This window comes from Malaya genurostris, chromosome 2, assembly GCF_030247185.1.
Source record: "Malaya genurostris strain Urasoe2022 chromosome 2, Malgen_1.1, whole genome shotgun sequence".
NCBI classification, from domain to species: domain Eukaryota; kingdom Metazoa; phylum Arthropoda; class Insecta; order Diptera; family Culicidae; genus Malaya; species Malaya genurostris.
In genome coordinates, this window is record NC_080571.1 from 65,062,749 (window position 1) to 65,083,043 (window position 20,295).

The 20,295-nt window shown below is 38.0% G+C and overlaps 1 protein-coding gene and 1 non-coding gene across 11 annotated transcripts in view; one reads left to right on the forward strand and one right to left on the reverse strand.

Annotated features, from left to right (window-relative positions):
- Window positions 1-1,167: 1,167 nt before the first annotated feature.
- Window positions 1,168-20,295, forward strand: part of LOC131427464 (protein winged eye) — a 758,071-nt gene continuing 738,943 nt past the window's right edge. For 2 of the 10 annotated variants that reach the window (XM_058590671.1, XM_058590672.1), the window contains exon 1: window positions 1,168-1,524. The gene's annotated coding sequence lies outside the window, so the exon portion shown is untranslated. Of the gene's footprint in view, window positions 1,940-20,295 lie in introns of all 10 variants that reach the window. The other 8 variants (XM_058590676.1, XM_058590673.1, XM_058590678.1 and 5 more) reach the window with 5 other exon arrangements.
- On the reverse strand, window positions 6,594-6,665 carry Trnad-guc (transfer RNA aspartic acid (anticodon GUC)). The gene has a single exon. It is a non-coding gene; the product is annotated as a tRNA-Asp (tRNA).

The following is a 20,295-nucleotide window of genomic DNA, read 5'->3' on the forward strand; positions in this document are numbered from 1 at the left end:
ACTAGCTGGCTGTGCGCAATCGAAGAGGATGCACGCGCAGCGGAAGTACAGAGCGACTGGAGAACGGCGGCTAAAGATCGAGTATCCTGGAAAGCTACCATTCGTTCGGTCATGTTCCGAAGACGGATGTGCACCATTAAAGTAAAGTAAGTAAGTAAGTCTGGTCACCGTACTACCAAAATGCTATCCAACGCATTGAAACAATCCGACCATGCCAGATGCGAACTGATTGATCTCGATTTGTTATCCGTTCGTCGTGATGTCAGCAAGGCTACTTTTGTGGCGGATCTCCTCCAATCAAGAACAGACTGCTCCGAGCTCTTACAGCTTTTACAAATAGATATCCATTGATATTTTCGAAACTATTCTTTTTTTAGGATCCCTTATGCTAGAAATAATTATGAGCATAACGAGCTTTTTGCCAGCATGTGTCGAACATTCAACCACTGTTCCAATTCATTCGACTATAATCTATCACGAAACGTTGTCAAGAAATTGTTCCTAGGGTTACTATCTAATTAGTTTTAGTTTTAGTTTTAGTTAGTTTAAAAATACCATGTTTAAGTGAAATGTATCATTTGAATGATTGTAATCTATTGATGCAAAAAAGAGGACGCTCTATGCCTGTTGGAGAACAAGTTTGACAGAAACTAACTCAACCGGGATTTTCCCTACTCCAAATAAACGAATAAATATATAATGAAGAAAAAAAACAGTGGAAATACTGGTGAATTTTTAAGTGTCTATTTGGACGTAAGGAACCTATTCTATATCGAGATTTTTTGACAAAATTAATCATAGGAGCAGTTAAAAACAACCCTCCTAAAAAGAATAATAGGTTATCGAATCAGTTCATATAACATAAAAATTTCCGATATAGCATTTAAAATAGAATTTCAAAACTATATGATAACTTCTTTTTCCTCGGGCTTTCATCAGGCAAGTCCCAAAACTGTCACGTGTTAACGTTCACCCGAACGGCTTTGGTTCGTGCTCCCTTCGTAGCACACAGCACTACTCGCACTCTCGAAACCCACACTCTTGCCCAGTGGTGTAAATTCTCCGGTGAGCGCAATTTTTGCATGCAGCACACACAAAAGCCCGTCGTCATCACAACAGAGGACTGCACTTTTCGAGCGCATCCTGATTCCTGGATACCTTCGTTTATGTTGGTAGCTCTGTGCATCGGGACGGCTTGGTGTGGGGACCCAAAACGGTCTCCAAACGCTCACGGCCCAGTTTCCTGTGGTCGGTTACCGCTTGCTGGTGTAAGGACTTTTCCGGAAGAAAAGTTTCGATATTTAGCTTGGCAACCAGCTAGCTCCTTCCGATGTATGGGATCTGTGGAAAGTGAGAGTTAGAAAAATTGTGCTTTAAAGTGGTTATGTGCTCCGAAGAAGGTGTTTAGTGTGAAGATAGAAGCACTGAACCTTAGGGCATCTTCGGCTTGCGGTGATGCTTCTTCATGCTATCTTCATCCGAGTGAAAAGTTTCACTCGACGGTGAACAACCCGCCCGATGAAGGTAATCATACTGCGATGCGAAATTGTACAATTTCCAGAAACTTCCACATCATATTTTCGCGAAAAATGCACATTCCATGAGAGAAACACTCACAACTACGCGTGTCAGGGGCTTTTGATCTGGTTTGACCCATTACAATTGAGTGCAACCTCTCCCGGCCCAGGGTAACGCACTACCGGCTTGCAGTAGCGCGTGTGCGGTTAAAGTTGAAAGCATCCTTAGCGTGGGAAATTGCTACAAAAAGAGCTTCGGTTTTGGCATGATTCGTTTGCCTGTCCGTGTGCGAAGAGCAATACAATTCTCCGCGCTACAACCGACCCGACGGACGAACGTTACACTCACGCTCGCGCATACAAACGTGCTACATCCGATTCGATGCACCAAACCACGGTAGAACAGCATAGACATTCCGACGGTAAGAATGATGATGATGACGATGGTGGCGATGATGATAATGATGATGACCTTGAACTTGTTTCGCGCCACCTCCGAGCGGTGCACTGTTTAATGAATCCACGAGAGCCATCAGCTCAGTAAACAAATACCCCCATCGGTTTCATGCTAGCCGTGTACGCTTCTCCGAGAAAGTGTTCTGGAGTGAGATTGCTTCACTTCGTCGTCAGAGGAGTGCCTTCGGTAGAGTAGAGTAGAATAGAGTAGAATCGAGTCGAATCGAGTCGATTTGGGGAAGAGTGATGATGCAGATGAGCAGGAAAACGGTCGTAGCGAAATCCTGCTCCGCTAGTCTTTGCAAAGATGGTCGATTGAAGTCAGTTCGATTTACTCTCACGAATCAGTTATAATATTTATTCGCCTATGGTAATTTATAGAACAATATTTCCCATCTGTTCATTATAAATCATGTGGCATGATGCTATTTTGGATTTTGAAACAATTTTCAATTTAGAAAAAAAAGATGAACGAAAACATATGACGGTCATAGCGGAAGAGTTCATTCCACCGTTTATTTATTTATGTTTCTCACTCAGGTTGCTGTTTGGAGGAGACATTGTTTACGTTTCAGTTTATGCTTAACATTCTCGCTTGGAACACCCCCAGTTAGTTTGAACGTGACTTTAAACTCCAACATTCAACGCTATTCGGTACGCAGATGTTTAGTATTTAAATAATGCATTGATTTGTTGGATAAATAAATAAGTAGAATTGTATTTTGTCTCCATAACTCTTAAAAGAAATACTTTTTCTCATTAAGTGATTGCTATTCGTTTCCAATGATGACCCTATAACAGGGATCAGCAATCTTTTCAGGGCCGGTGAAACATATTAAGCCCAGGTGGGTAATTTTTCGTACCGGTGGGAATGACCCACTATTTTGAAGTATTCCTTAAATCTAATCAAATATTTATCCCTTAAAAGTGAAAGAGGAATGCGTAAATTTGAAGTTTGAAGCGTTTTCAATATTTTGTTTTGAAAAAAAAATTACGACATCAAACTACTGTCAGGTAGTTCGCACTGTTAACGTAAAGACTGTCATAGAAAGTATGGACGCACTTTGATTTCGCTGTAAATAATTCACAAGTGTTAGATATTCAAATTTTATTCGATATACTGATAATATTAGACTACAACAACAGAATATTATTTTCAACATTTGCTACTTAGCCATTGTAGACTAGCTGGCGCACCTTCTTGCGAACGTTCCTCATTAAATTCCGTACAGACTTCTTGGCGACAAGTTTTGACACTTTTTTCCAATCTTTTTCGAACTGTTGAATGGTTTCGGCTGCCAAGACATGTTTCCTAAGATGTGCCTTCATTAATGCCCAAAATTCCTCAATTGGTCGAAGTTGTGGGCAATTTGGTGGATTCATGTCTTTTGGGACGAAAGTGACATTTTTGGTAAAAATGGTAAGTGGTAGAAGTGGTAGAAGTCGTTTTTTGTAAACATTCCTTGATGTATATTTCGCAGTGGTGATGAAGGGTTTCGAAATCTTACCGCAGCTACAAATTGCTTGCCAGACCATAGCTTTCTTATCAAATTTTTCGACTTCAATCGATGTCTCGGACTGGTTTAACACTTGCCCTTCTCGCACAGTATAATATTGTGGTCCCGGCAAGGATTTGTAATCGAGTTTCACGTAGGTTTCGTCGTCTATGATTATGCAGTTCAAATTTCCAGCAAGAATCGTATTGTACAGCTTTCGAACCCTCGGCCTAATCGATGCTTCTTGTTTCGGACTACGTTTTGGTTGTTTCTGCTTCTTATAGGTTCGAAGATTCAAACGTGCTTTAGCACGAAGAACATTTGACTTCGAAGTGCACATTTTTTGGCCACTTCCCGAACTGAAACCTCCTTCTCTTGCTCGAACGCCTTCAGTATACGTTTATCCAACTGAGGGTTAGCAGGACCTTTTTTTCGACCCGTTTTCGGTTTATCCTCAAAGGTGTCATCCTCACCGAACTTCCTGATTGCATTTCGCACGGCTTTTTCACTTACTCCTTCCATTTTTGCTATCTTTCTCAGTGACAGTCCGCGTTCTGTGCACCATTTGTACACAATTTTTCGACGTTGTTCTGCTGAAAGTCCACGCATTTCGAAACAAACTAATGAAAACGAATAAACAACTGCACAAGTGGTTAGAGAAGAGTGTAAACAAGAGGCAAATGGCAGCGGTTTTTTGGTTGCGTTCATACTTTCTGGGACAGCCTTTATTATAATTTTCTGAAATGGTTTTATATCAACGAGTATCAAAGAGAAAACCTCTTTCTCGTGCCCGAACGACGATTTTGATGCAGTGAGCATTCTCTCGTTACCTACTGAGTAGGTATAAAATGAAATAATTGATTCATTTCATTCATTCTAGCCTGGGCAGTTGATTTTGAAGTATCACTAAAATAAATTATTGAAGAACTTTTCTATACTTTCTTCAATTGAAATTATTGTAATTCGCACTGTGTGCTTCTGCAGACGAACAACATTTTACTCTCTTTTGCACTATCAGGTTAATATGTTTATTAGAATAAATGTGTCATAAATTCGTCGTACTTTAGTATAGGTACATCGTCACAATACTGGAAGTAAAGAAATGAAACCGATTTTAGATATTCAGAAGTGTGCAGCTAGTTTCATAGAAAGCCATTTCGCCGAATCCTGAAATCATCTTAAAATCGTAATTAGAATTGATTTAAAATAAAGACAAATGAAAAATGATAGCGTGAACGCCCGTTTTGTTGACCTACAATTGTACGTCTTGAATAAATATTGATTCTTGTACTCTTGAATAAAGATTGATTCATAAACCTCAGAATGGAGTTCCCTAGAAAATTTGTTGACTATTAGCTACTAAGCATCAACGCAATTGCAAAGGTGTATCTACCAGGCAAATGTATGTGGTATTTTCCGTTTATTAAGTGAAAATGAAAAAATATCTATTGCGGCTACGCCACATCGTTTTGGCTCATGTGTTGTCCGACCAATGGAAAAAGTGGTAAAACGACTTTTTGTGGTCTCCGATAAATAATGCTCCATATCTTCTAGCTGGATTACTGACAGTTTTAATTATATCAAAAGAAGGGGACAATTCCAATCAAAAATTCTTCTGAAGCCATTTAGGCTAAAAAATCAACCTCTTATGTGCAAACAATAAACGCGTTTTTGCGTAATTGAAACTACTGTGCACTGAAATATGGGGAAAAAGTCGCTTACAGAAAAATATCGATATCTCTGGTGAAAATGGACGGATTTTAACAATCTATGGCAGGTTGGATAGCTATTGCCGTTTAGAATTCAAATCTCTAAACATGTTCTGTTTACAAGATCAATTGTAACAGATATTAGCATTCGCATTAGCATTAGAGACCGCCCGTGTGTTGCTACTCTGTTATTGATCAGAATCAATTAAGCTTGCAAAATCTTTTTCTGAAACAACTTGCTTGGGAATAGCGCGTAGTTTGAAATTGTGTACACACTTAGAAAATTTCGCAGTATTCGGTAATTTTTTACCGAATTTTCAACAGCTGAACGTTCGGTAATTGAATTGATTACCGATCGTTCGGTAATTGCTGAACTGTCGAACAACTACCGTAAACTGTAAACCAAATGGATCTAACAGATTGTTCGGTAATTTTTGTTTGTTTGTTTTCCTTTTGTTAAAATTCTAGATTTTCGGATTTCAAAAAACAACACATATTCACAAAAACGAATGAAGAAAATGGTTTTATTCCACGAGAAATTTAAAAAGTGTCAGATGTTCCGACTGACCGGAATTATGAGCGCCTTCCAAAACACTGCACAATCCTTCGAATCCAACAAAAATTACCCTTGAACGATTCGTGTTGGCAGCAAGTGGACAAGTGAAACAAAATTATTTTCTGCCTATAAGTAAACAAAAAGCTGTTAGTGGCTCTAATGTCTTAAAAACTTTTATCACCTGTACCTCAATCCATTCGATGAACCCTTCAACATTTTTTTCGTTTGGTTAATAAAAAGACACTCACTGAATATTTTTATAACTGTTTGACAGTTAGTTTCATGACAATCAGTTTCCACAGAAGTTCGGTTATTGGAAGATAACTTTACCAATGTGTTTATTGTTTTGGGTAGTCGGCTACCGATAATACGATGCAATTTTATTGCGTTTTGTGTTAATATGTGTTATAAACTTCTCGCATGCGGATTAAACTTTGCGTTTAATCCGAAGAGAAATAGACCCATTGATCAAACGTTCCCCGAATCATCGACGGAGTTTAGTCTAGCCCAACTTTTAGTAAAGAGAAACATGATAAGACATTGTAACCAGTGGCGTACCGAGGAAATTTGGCGCCCGGGGAAAAATAAGAGTTTTGCCGCCCCCATTGATGGATTAGTGAGCAAAAAACAAAAATCCGGAAATCCGCAAAGATCCTCGACGAGCAAAAAAAAAAAAACAAAGGTCCCAAAGAAAAACAAAGGTCGTTTGGCACATGACACTCGACCTCCAGGCCTTGGAAAAGCTTTCCAAAGTTAGACGGAATGCTATACATATTTTTTATATGCATAAAAAAGATAAAAATTGACGACAAGAGAGACTGGGACGAATTGAGCTCACCGCTATAAAAAAAGATTGTCTCTCCCCGACGGGGAATCGAACCCCGGTCTCCCGCGTGACAGGCGGGGATACTTACCACTATACTATCGAGGACTACATCAATATTTTTTTCCATGCAGTCCACATTCTTGTCCTTCACTGTGAGCGACCGGAGATGGGAGCGCTCGACAAATAGTGACTATCATTCTGTTGAGATGTTCAACCTTAATTGAAATGGTTTCAATTTCCTATACACTTTTCTTAGTCGATCTTATTAGCTAATCAACAGAAAACATGGTCATATCAGTGTGCAATTACAATAAAATTTCATTATTATTTTTATTATTATTATCATTGTTTTGGTAGAAGGTATGGAAATTGCCATTCACGAAAGTTCCGTTACCAGTAGTACCAAATTCTTACCGGTTCTTTTAAACGAACTGTTTTGTTCATCCCTAATCTACATCGAGTTCCTGACTCATGAACCAGCGGGTGATCGGTTTGTGATGCAGGAATCAAATTGATTGCGTCCGTAACCGGCGTAGTTTCACCGAACGGAAGCTACTAAAAATCAAGGAAGAGATCAACTGGTAACGAGCTATTGTCAGGTGAATTGTTTGAATCTAGATATCGACATCGGCGGGGGTATCCTAGCTGCTCTAGCTGATAGGGAAAGCCCATATCACTTGGAGTTGGATGTGAGTTCCGGGTTTCCGGGTTGTGAGCCAAATATTTGCGCTCCAATGAGAGCTGCCAGCCAACTGGAATGGAACCTAGCGGAGCTGTCAACGACGACGACGACGACGACGGCTCCCTACGGACATTGAATATTTGTTATTAAATTTGATTATCTGCGAATGGGGTGCCGAGAACAAATAAGAGGAACTTTGGCGCAGCATTACACTGTTGTCCAGATGCGGACAGATCCAGGCTTGCTCCTCGTAAATCTCAGATTTTATTATACTAATTTCAAACATCACACATACAAACACAAAACGGCATCTAGGCCCTTTTTATACTTAGCCTAATGAATTAGATTCTGTTCGTAATGTGAGGAATCGAAAGCTGATGCTGTTGCTGCACACGAACCAGCCTGCTGCAGTAAGTAGATGAAACACAAGATAATGAACTTGGACTGGGCCGCCGCTCTGGCCGCCGGGAACAAGCCGGGAAAAATGTGCGTGTACACCGCACACTGCATGAATAATATATCGTTGTTGTTTACTCAAATGTCACCCTCGTCAAGTTGTTAAATTTTGTTTTTATTACAAAGCCTGAGATGAACGCAAAAGAGCCTGACGGACTACACACCACCCTGTCGCATACATACGATGAACCGGTGACGGTTTCTGGGTTAGCAGGGGGCGGTAGTGTGTATGTGTAACAGAGGAGAGCAACGGGAAGGGGACGAGAAAATATAGCTGAGAATTGAGTGAAACTGTAGAAGGGAGCTCACGTTGGTGTGTGAGATCGGGAGGAAAAGCCAATAAAATTGGTGCATTGTACGAACTTTAATGGCCCGATACATTGAAGATATGGTCTACAGTGTCATGTACGACCGCCACAGAACTTTCCCTACACGATAACTTAGAGTGTTCATAGTTTTTATTTTCAATTTTGTATTCACCGTCGGTACTATACTATTTAAATTTTCGTTTAACTGATTGCCTTAAAAGTCAATGGTTCGACAAAATCGCAGATGAATTGAAATCGAGAACATAATACCCCGCTTAAAGCCAAATTAATTAGCCGAACTCATCTCGGCACAGATTTGGACTCAGTTCCGAAAAAAAACATTATCCAAAATTTTCCCCTGATGTTATTAATGAAAAATTAAAAAATGACACGTGCAATGCAAATTCAAGTGCTATTCAAATTTATGGAATGCTCATCATCATCATTACACTACAACAACAACAACAGTATGGCCATCGTGTCTTTTGACAGTAATCCTCTTGCAGTGCGCGTATTAAAATAAGCGAAGAAAAAAATTATGTAAAAGCCGTTCGAAAGCAAAGTGCCATTGTTCCGACCGGAGCGAATCGTTAGCCGGTAGAACATTTCATCACGTCTCTCGAAAGTACCGTGTCTGAGAAGCGATCGAACTCTCTCGAACAAGAAGGTGCAAAATGCTAGCAGGCAAGCAAGAGGTGAAAAGGCGTTTCTAATGTGCTTTCTTTCGTTTGATTGCCGATGTTTGTCAAGTTTTCTTTCATGATAGTCATTCATAGTTTGTTTGGGAGCGATTTATTACGTTTCTATGGTAATTCACGGTGCGCTGTGAATGATGTTTGTTATTGTCGTCTACTGTTGTGAAAAAAAAAGATGGAAAAAATGGAAAAAGAAACTTTTATTTTCAAACAATCGTTGATATGATACATGTTACTGACCAACATATGTTGAAAGCTAGACATTGGCATTGCAGGTGCACTGTTTTATTCTAGGATTGAATAAAAACAAAGCCATAAATAATAGCTGTCAGAAAGAGCGATGCAAAGTGTAAATCTCTGAGAACAGTTCTCTCGATTTCCCATTTTAGAGCCGAACCTAACCTAACGCTGCATTGCGTTTTGAAATGCGATATCTTTGTAAACTTTGTTTAATTATAATCATGAAATTTTATGGAAGTTCTTTCATCCGTTGAAGTAAACATCAGTTTAACAGCTTTCGAGCAGTATATGCAATGCACAGTAACATGTATAGCATGTATACAAAGCTACTTAGATATGAGTGTATGAAATATTACACAATGAAAATGTGTGCCAATAGTGTCTAGTGTAATCCATACACTTATCTAACAACAACAACTAACCTTTGTTGTTTTAGCATTTTAGTAACCAATAACCAATACATAATTTGGTACATGACTCCGAAAAATTAATTGACGACTTGGTGCTATAGTTAACATGTGATTAATGATGTATGATATTTACAAATAATCGAATGTCTCGTATTCTATTGGTTGTTTGGAAGCTAGATTGAGAACATCGATTAATCAAACCACCTATTTGGATTTATCATCGATTAGTATCGAACGGATTTTTCACGCGAGTTCTACATATGCTAACTTATTTTCTGGCAGAACTATGTCTGTAAAAGTACTAAAATTTGTTTTATTCTACCTAGTTTAATTAGTAGTCGTTTACATCAAAACACAACAATTTTAAAAAATCGGAATCGACTCAGTCATATATAGTGAAATGAAGTGAGCTTCATTTTAAAGATTCTGAACATTATTATTTTCGGAGCTTCTGAAAGTGAAAACTGGTCACCGGAATAATGAAATTCGTTTAATTTAATCATCAACTAATTTAAACTACAGTTTAGAGCTCAATTTAGACGAGCTTTTCAAGTTTTCTACACCTTCATTTTAATTGTTGGTATAAATTTATCAATCACTCATAATCTTGTTAATCCGGAATCGGAAGTCGAATCAGAAAGCAAAATTACTAGGTTTCGTACAAAACACGACCGATTGCGATGACATTAAAAATGCAGTAATTCAAATACTAACGGAATCATATTAATGGTAGAGGTCACGGTTCTAGGTTCTAAATGACGAATTTCGTGCTAAATCGTATTCAGAGTTGGCAGTATCCTCTCAGATTTTAATGAAACTTGCTGTATATGAAGACTTTCTCGCAAAAAACACTTTGCATACTTTGTTTTTTTTTTCCAAAAATGATCTAGACTGTCTTTTGAAAAGGGCCAATTTTTTTTTTTCAAATGACTGTAGTCGACAAAAAAAGTGTTGTAACAATGGTTTTTACAAAACTAATCAAGTTTTCGAATAAAAACAGACAAAAAACTCTGATCGGCTCATACACTGGAGAAAACCGATTTTGAAAATTTAAAGTCGATTTGCAAAAAAAAACATTTTTGATTTTGATGAAATTTCGTTACAAGATAGGTGATTTCAACTGATTTTTTTTCAGTGTATTCGTCAAGTACAAGGAATAATATTCCCACTGATTTGTAAAACAACTCCAACTTAAATTTTAATCATTTTGGATAACGCATGTGTTATTATAAAGAACTACATTAAGGTATTTTTATGCAACTTTTTTATGTAAAATTTTAGAGTTATGCGGTTTTTTATGCGAATTCTCAGAGTTATGCGGTTTTTTAATGCGAAGTTTCAGAGTTATGCGGTTTTTAAGCGAATTTTCAGAGTTATGCGTTTTTTTATGTGGTACGTAAACTCACCTAAGAAAAGACTTCAGTGTATTTCTATTATTTCCTATTCATTGTGTGACATTAGTCTTATTATTATTATTATTATTTCCATAATCACACTAAAAAAAATCCACACGTTGATCTTATGTAAAAAATCACATAGATTCCAAAAATGGCTTTGTCATTGGAGTTTACGTGATGTTCTTAACAACCATCGGATCATGATTGAATATGAAATAGATTGTATGTCACAATCATTACTGTTGTCACATATTTTTTTTATGTGTCACGTACTTACTTGAATTCATTATGTCAACGGTAACAGATCGGCTGAAAAGTCCGTATCGTTTCTATGAGAGGGCGCCACTAGAATTAAATCCATACCATTTTCAGTTAGTACCAACCTTCAAAAGATACGTGTATAAATTTGACAGCTGTCTGATTATTAGTTTGTGAGATATTGCATTTTGAGTGAAGCTACTTTTGTTATTGTAAAAAAAATGAAAAAAAAAGGAATTTCGTATGTTGATGAAACACTACTTTTTGATGAAAAAAAGTGCCACCGGTACCAAAAAATGGCTTGATGAGTGTTATCCAGACTCTGCACCGGGCGAAGCAACAATTCGTAAGTGGTTTGCAAAATTTCGTACTGGTCATATGAGCACCGAAGACGATGAACGCAGTGGACGTCCAAAAGAGGCTGTTACCGATGAAAACGTGAAAAAAATCCACAAAATGATTTTCAATGACCGTAAAGTGAAGTTGATCGAGATAGCTGACACCCTAAAGATATCAAAGGAACGTGTTGGACATATTATTCACGAATATTTGGATATGAGAAAGCTTTGTGCAAAATGGGTGCCACGTGAGCTCACAATCGATCAAAAACAACAACGAATTGATGATTCTGAGCACTGTTTGGAGCTGTTATATCGAAATAAAACCGATTTTTTTCGTCGATATATAACAATGGACGAAACATGGCTCCATCACTTCACTCCGGAGTCCAATCGACAGTCAGCTGAGTGGACTGCACGCGATGCACCGAACCCAAAGCGTGGAAAGACTCAACAATCGGCTGGTAAGGTTATGGCGTCTGTATTTTGGGATTCGCATGGTATAATTTTCATCGACTACCTTGAAAAGGGAAAAACCATCAACAGTGACTATTATATAGCGTTATTAGAGCGTTTGAAGGACGAAATTTCAAAAAAACGGCCTCATTTGAAGAAGAAAAAAGCTTCGTTTCATCAAGACAATGCACCGTGTCACAAGTCGATGAAAACCATGCTGAAATTGAACGAATTGGGCTTCGAATTGCTCCCTCATCCACCGCATTCTCCAGATTTGGCCCCCAGTGACTTTTTCCTGTTCTCAGACCTCAAGAGAATGCTCGCTGGTAAAAAATTTAGAAGCAATGAAGAGGGAATCGCTGAAACTGAGGCGTATTTTGTGGCAAAGGACAAATCGTACTACAAAAATGGTATCGAAAAGTTGGAAAATCGCTATATCGCCTCTGATGGCAATTATGTTGAATAATAAAAACGAATTTTGGCAAAAAAATGTGTGTTTCTATTAAACGATACGAACTTTTCAGCCGAACTGTTATTTATCCGGGTTTGCGGTTCAATGCATAGGGCACTGGTCTTACAAACCAGTTGTCGTATGTTAGAGTCCCGACGTGGAAGGATTCGTAGTGTCAGTAGAATCGTAGCACCAGCCATGCAATGGTTCTGTATACTCTGAATCGGCTGCGAAGTCAGAGACAGAAGGTCAAATTCCACTAAAGGAAGGTAATACCAAGGCTTTGCTTTGCGGTATTTATCACAGTGATTTTAAGGTAAATAATTGCTCATTAGTTTAATCAACAGTTATAAAGTCTAACTGATTTCTATTGAATTATTTACGTTTCGCATTCAGCTCATCAGTGCATTAGCAGACTAATGCCACCTCGCGAATCAACATAATTTAATTATACTTTCAGATCTAATATTGGTACCGAGCAGAAGTGAAGTTCATGAGCAAATTTAGTAAATGTTATTGAGTTTACTAAATGAATCTACGAAACTAACCCTCAACAACTTATTTGCATGACAAATCGGAATAACGCGAATTCGGTGTACCAAAAATACGAAACTGAAACACAAATCATTTTTTCTTTTCTACAGTTCAAAAGGCAAATCCCCTAGATTGTGTTCAAGCACATCAGTCTTCAAAGGAAACTGTTCATCGAAAATTTCCCTCAATCACAATACACGCATTACAACCCGTAGAATGAATTAATTAGTTTTCAATACCTATATTCATTATTAGGATTCAATTAGAACTTAGTAACAATTACATGAAAATAATGTGACTATTACGTAAAACCCTAATAAAAAGTAAGTTCAAATGAAAGTAATTTTACAGTACAATTTGAATGAACTTCATGTAAATTTCACAGTCTACTATCTACAAAAAATCACGTAGGGATTACGTGATACAAATGTGGACTAAGAGTTCATGAGTTCATTCTGTGCCACATATACTTCACATAAGTGTTATAAGAACAGTTATATGGACGAAATTAACTTACGTTTTCACGTAGAAGTGAGGATTTTTCTGAGTGTATGTTTTTGCCTTTCTCTATAGAAAGATATTAGAATTGCTGGAAAAACCGACTTTCGAACGGAGCCTCGGAGACCCATAGTGTTATATACCATTCGACTCATTTCGGCGAGATCAGAAAATGTCTATGTGTGTATATGTGTGTGCACTTTTCGAAGATATTTTTACCGCACCATTTTCTCAGAGGTGACTGAATCGATTTTGACAAGCTTAGATTCGTTTGAAAGCTACTATTCTGCTATAGACCAAGTGCAAAGCAAATGGCTGCGACTTCTGGTTCCGAAGATATGCTGGTATAAGTGATGTAACCGAAAAAACTTTCTGGGAATTAGAAAAAATCTCAAGTCCCAGAAAATCGATTTTCTCAAAAAAAAATTTTGTCAAGATGGCACTAAATCTCCCCAAATTTAGTCCCAATTTTAACCTGTATTTGTCATCCGCAGGAGTTATTCGTATTCACGTCAATCCGGTTATGTCTTTGGCATCATTATGAAGGAGTTTAGAGCCCAACTTAGAAGATTATTTACGGTACTTTTGGTAATGATTACGATGATGACTTGAAATTTTAAGAACTTATCACTCTGTGATTCCAGAACCGGAAGTCGGCCTTGGAAAAAATCCCAGAAATTTTGTACGGGGCAGTAGGTCCTTTTATTCGAACTTATGAAAATAGGTTTTGCCGAATCAGAGCAAACGAAGTAGGCTCCATTTTGTAGTGTTTGATCACTATTTCCGGTGCTTCCGAAAACAGGTTAGCGATATAACTGACATGTGTTCATTTGTTTGTAACTATCATGATCTGCAATCTAAAGAAATTTATCAGATAATTTCAATGAATTTCTATGAGAAAAATACTCCAAATCGTCAAAGGAAAAAAATTTTTATGGCATCTTAGGACCTTGCAGCTGAATCTAAGATTGTGGACATTGATTCAGCCTTCTTCGAGAAACACATATCTCCCTATCATTCCGGAACCGAAAGTCGGATTCGGATAAATTTCAGGAACTTTATACGAAAGCGTAATACCTTTCATTTAAATCTAAGTTTGTGAGAATCGGTTAAGTATTTTTTTAGAAAAGTGAGTGACATTGTATTCAATTTTTAACTCACATCATTCTGTACTTCCGGAACCGCAGGTTGGAATTAGGTGAAATAAAGAGTATTCAATCACCCAGTATCTCAGGAACCGGAGGTTAGATATGAATAAAAATCAGGGTATCTTAATACATTTCAACTGAATCTGAGATGGTGGAAATTGGTACAGTCAGTTTCGATAAAAGTGAATGGAATTGTTTTCATTTTTTTATACATACCACTTTGTGATTTCGGAACCGGAAGCCGAAGCTAGATGAGTTTCAGGAACTTTACACGAGACCGTAATAACTTTCATTTGAATATAGTTGTGTGAGAATTGATAGTAATCTTTGAGAACAGTAAGTTTTTTTCATTTTTTAACACTGTAACTCCAGAACCGAAAGTCGGATTTAAATGAAATTCAGGAACTTTATAAGTGATTACCCTTTCTTCATGAGAAAGGCAATCAGATAAAGTTAGAAAGGTGAATACATAACTCTGCATATGAAAGCTCGTTTTACTTAATATAAGAACGCTCTGCTAAGGCTCTGGTTCGTGTGGTATTTTGAGATTGTTTATACTGAATAAAAATATTTTATTAGTCATACCGATCACATATGCATAGATTCATGCAAATCGAAGGAGGTCGTGCCCACAGCCAGCTGATTCCGCATGGAATTGCTCCTAAAGACTATTATTTACTATTGTTGTTTTCGCTTGAGAAAATTGAAACTGACCCAGGGTTTCAAACAAACGGTTTGACAGTAGTGGAGGTGGAAACTGGGTTAGGTTTGGCATCAAGCGAAAACGACTTTTTAGATAATATTTGATCTCTGAGTACACAGCTACTTTAATAAAAGTATAGCATTATCAGTTTCTGTGCATTTGACTGTGTTGTTTTCACTCAGTAAACTGTTTGGACAGTGTCAATGACAAGTAATTTTCGAAATAGATAATGATTATTAGCCAGTGGTCGAATGTTCGAGCCACGACTTGGAAGGATTCTTAGTGTCAGCTTTCTGTTGAAACAGAAAGACCTAAATCCACAAAATTGAATGTAATGACACGAGTTTAATTTGCATTGTTAGATTATTAGTTGCTCCGATCACTGTACTGTATCCAGTAGAATTCAAATCGGGATCGATTCGGAATGCATCATTCTTTCCGATGGAAAACCGATTGCTGCACCCTAGTAGGAATTCTACCAAATATTTAAAAAAAAGTCAAAAACAGAAATTTTCTTTATTTGAAGCAAACCAATTAGGCACTCAATTTTCGACTTCTTCGTTTTGCTGCTTAGCCAATGCATGGTCCATCTTTGAATATCAATGATAGTCGGGAGGAACCAAGTCTGGCGAATACGGTGGATGGGGTAACAGTTGATTGTATCCTGAACCGGTTTTGAACTATGTGCAGGTGCATTATCGTGCAACAAAATTATTTTGCCTTGTCTTCTGGTCAATTCTGGTAGTTTTTCGATCAAGTCACGGTGCAAATTGATCATTTATTGTCTGTATCAAATAGCATTAACAGTTTTACCATCCCATCAAACACAGAACATTTCTTTCTTGCCGAATCGAGTATTTCGGACTGAAAAACTTCAATTCACAAGCTTCTATAAAGCGTCAGAAAGGATTATATTCGGCAGTATAAGAAAGATAATAGACTAAAACAACATCATCAGAAATCATCGACCAAAATAAACACTATTAAACACGCAAAGTAATGATAACAATCATCTCTGGTTTACTGAATAAGTAAAATATGTTGTCATATCCATAGTCCCAATATCATCTGATGACATATTAGGTGCACTGAATGAATCATATATTAAATCGAAGGGCTGTGCAAAAATCGAATTACGTATCCTTTGCTTTTTGCAGGGCCCGGGCAAAAATATGAACAGAAGGAATGGAAAACCAATACAATTCAATACAATACTAATGACGGTCAGACACCCTAAATAATTATATTCAATCCAACAAGTTTTGTCAATATTCTGTCTCAAGGATGCCTCAGAAAAGAAAGCCTCTACCCTACCGCCACCCTCACTCGTGTAGTTCGTGGCATTCGTGAAATCTATATGTACTTGGAGGGTTTTTCGCAACTCGGTCGGTCCTATAATAATATCACTCGACAACGCATATCAGCTTAAAGCTGAGTTGAAGTGGGTGGACGGATTTTCTGCCAGTTGTCTGAAATCCAATCAGCTGCTGTCCGATGGAGAACACTGCTGTGTGCTAGCTGTACTTATGAAAAATGAATGCTCTGCCGTGAATAAGTGATGGGCCACTCCCCCGGAGCACATTAATAATGAAAATCCGGTATATTGTTCGCGAAAGTGAAAACGGAATCGAGGTGCCTACGAGTAGACTGTCTGCTTGCCTGCGATATCGCAAGGTATATCGAAGGCATAAGTTACAGCGATTCTAATCCGTTCTGGTATTATCCTTTGTACGCATCGAATTTTCAAATTAAAAAGATTTAAAGCTGTTGAAACTGCTTCAGAAAGTGTCCCTCCTTCTTGGTTTCGTGCCTCATATCTCATTACCGAATGAACCTGCCAGCACGGAAACGCTATGCAACCCTTAGTCGTTGCACCCTTGCCGTCCTGGAGCTCAAAATTATTCTGTTCACGACCGAGCACGGAGGTGCTAACTAACAAATGAATGGATCTCGCTAGGATCGGGTTCGGTGCCGTGCCGTGGCAGGATAGAAAAAAAATGCAACCAAAGCATAAACAGAGAAGGGCCGAAAATCATAACAAATATTTCATTTATTCTCTTCGCGTTTTTTCCCCGCGGTGATACACCGTGGTGGTGATGGTCGGCGGCGGAGGAGGCGTAAAAACAAAACACACGGGAGTAAATATTGGATTTAAATAACATCTCGTACTCCCTTTCCCCGGATGTTCGCCGTGTCCACCGAGAGTTGAAACTGGCGCAAAACGCACCAACACAACGAGCGGCGCAAGTAATCGGGAAAGGTTGCATACTTCGAACAATAAAGTACCTACACCATGGTTTCTCATGTCGCAACTTATTCCTGACCGTGACGAAGCTACACGGATAAAGGCAGCGAACAGCTGATGTGCTCATCAAAGACAGGCACACGGGCGGAGATATCTTTACCATCGCTTCACGGTAAGGGTGGTATGCACCTTATGGCATAAAAAGATGTGATGCGTTTATGAAAAAATCAACATTAATTGATATAGAAAAAGACTGTGTGTGTATGACTGTGTGCGTACACCTTTTGAAGATTTATTCTATACGCTCAATTTTTGTCAGAGATGGCTGAAAGCTACTATTAGATTTCGGGTCAGTAGAAATAATCGTATAAATTAGGCACAATTTTATCAGATTTGACCAATGATATCCCCGAGACCGGAAGTTCAAATGTATTATTTTCAATACATGTGTATTCGGGAGTCATCTCCAAATAATGGTTCTCTTGTCTTGTAACAGAAATGCTCCTGGATTCGACAGAAAAAAAAAACAAACTTGGTGAAGAATCTGCCCGACCTTGCAAAAAGACTTTTGTTGGAATTGTTCAACAAGTTTCTTGAGAAAAACATTAAAACATTGTTCCACCTGACTCGAGGTAAGTGAAAGTAATCGCAATTCAAAAGTCGGGGAAACCAGCTTCCAATCACAACGCATGAAAATTCATCGCAATATTGTCCTGTATAAGAAAATTGTTCGAAAAAATTATACTTCGAACGGCTTGTTGTCAGATACTCAGTTTGGCTTCCGTGGAAATAAAAGGACGAATGATTGCCTTGCATTGCTTTCGTCTAACATCCATATTGCTTTCGCTCAAAAACAAAAAATGAAATCTGAATTTTTGGACATAAAAGAACCATTTGATTCAGTTTTTATTGATGAACCAACATGGACTTCCAGCGGTTATAAATAATTATTTGCACAACCTTTTGTCAGAGAAGTGCATGTATTTTTCACATGGTGATTTGGCAACATTCAGAATTAGCTACATGGATCTCCCGCAAGGCTCATGTCTCAGTCCCTTGCTCTACAATTTTTACGTGAACGACATTGACAGCTGTCCAATAACCCCATGCACACTAAGACAATTAGCAGGCGTGGTTTCAGTTACTGGACCCAAAGCTTTTAATCTGCAAAATCCATTGCAAAATACGTTAGATAACTTGTCCATTTGGGCTGTTAATCTGGTTATCGAATTCACTGCGGAGAAAACAGAGCGGGTCGTCTTTTCAAGAGAGCATGATCCCGCGCAGCTTCAGCTTAATATTATGGGAAGAATGAACCAACAGTTTTTGACTTTCAAATACCTCGGGGTGTGGTTTGATTCCAAATGCACGTGGGGAGGACACATTAGGTATCTGATAACAAAATGCCAACAAAGAGTAAATTTTCTTCGAACAATAACAGGATCTGGGGTGGGGTGCTCATCCGGAAGATCTAATAAAATTGTATCAGACAACAATACTTTCAGTGATGGAATATGGATGCGTTTGCTTTCGTTCCGCTGCAAACTCTCATATTATCAAACTGGAGCGAATTCAGTATCGTTGTTTGCGAATTGCCTTAGGCTGCATGCATTCGACATATACAATGAGTCTTGAAGTTCTGGCGGGAGTTCTTCCATTGAAAGATCGTTTTTGGGAGCTTTCATCGCGACAGCTAATAACATGTGAGGTACTGAATCCCCTGGTTATTAATAACTACGAAAGGTTACAATCTCAAACAAGATTCATGACAGTATGTTTTAACCATATGTCGCAGGAAATCGACCTTTTAAGATATATTCCTATTTAAGGCACATATCAAGGGGAACGTGCCATTTGAGCCAATTTGTTCTGATTCCTGATTCTGACAGCCTGCTAAATGTCCCTGATTCAACGTTATTTTTCGACACATCCATGCAGCGCGAAGTGCTTGGAATTCCGGAACACCTACGTTCGATGGAAATCCCAAAAATATTTTCAAGTAAGTTCAGGCATATTGACTCTGAGAAAATGTTTTACACGGACGGATAACGAATTGAAGAGGTTACTGGGTTTGGTATGTTCAACAATAATGTTTCGGCCTCATTTAGGTTTTAAGAACCTGCATCTGTTTATATAGCAGAGTTAGCACCAGTTCATTATAGCTTGAGTGTAGTCGTCACATTATCTTCAAACCATTATCTCCTCTTCACAGATAGTCTGAGCGCAATTGAAGTCATTCGCTCAAACATGACTGGCAAGAATGAACCGTTTTTCTTTGGCAAAATTAGCTCATTGCTCCATTTCAGGCAATGAAGGAGCCGATAATTTAGCCAAATGGGGTGCTCTTGAGGGGGAAATTAATGAGCAGCCGATTTATTTCAACGAATACTACATGTAGCACTTCTCGCCAAAGGACAACTGGAACGCTTCTTGGGATGAGGATGATCCGTGTCGGTGGATGTGTTTTTAAAACAAGACGATTAATTTCCATACGCATGGAAATATGTATATAATTACATTAAATTTTTTTTGGATAAAGTCGATTGTTTACAATTTTTCATTTTAATATTGACCTAAATATAAAGAATTTCACGCTAAATCATATTCGCAGTTGGCAATTTTTTTCAGATTTGAATGGAACTTTCTGGGCATGTAGACTTTGTCTTAAAATGTCACGTTACATGCTTTATTTTTCCATAAATTGATCCACACTGTCTTTTAAAATCGGCTAAACTATTTTTATTATTTTTATTCAAATAGTTAACGAAAAAAGACTAAGCCTACTAAAAAGTATTATACTGTTGATTTTTACAAAATCAGTCAAGTTTTCCAATCAAAATACTTAAAAACTTTCATATCGAGTCCTACACTGTACAAATTAACTTTAGAATTTTAAAATCAATTTACAAAAAAAAA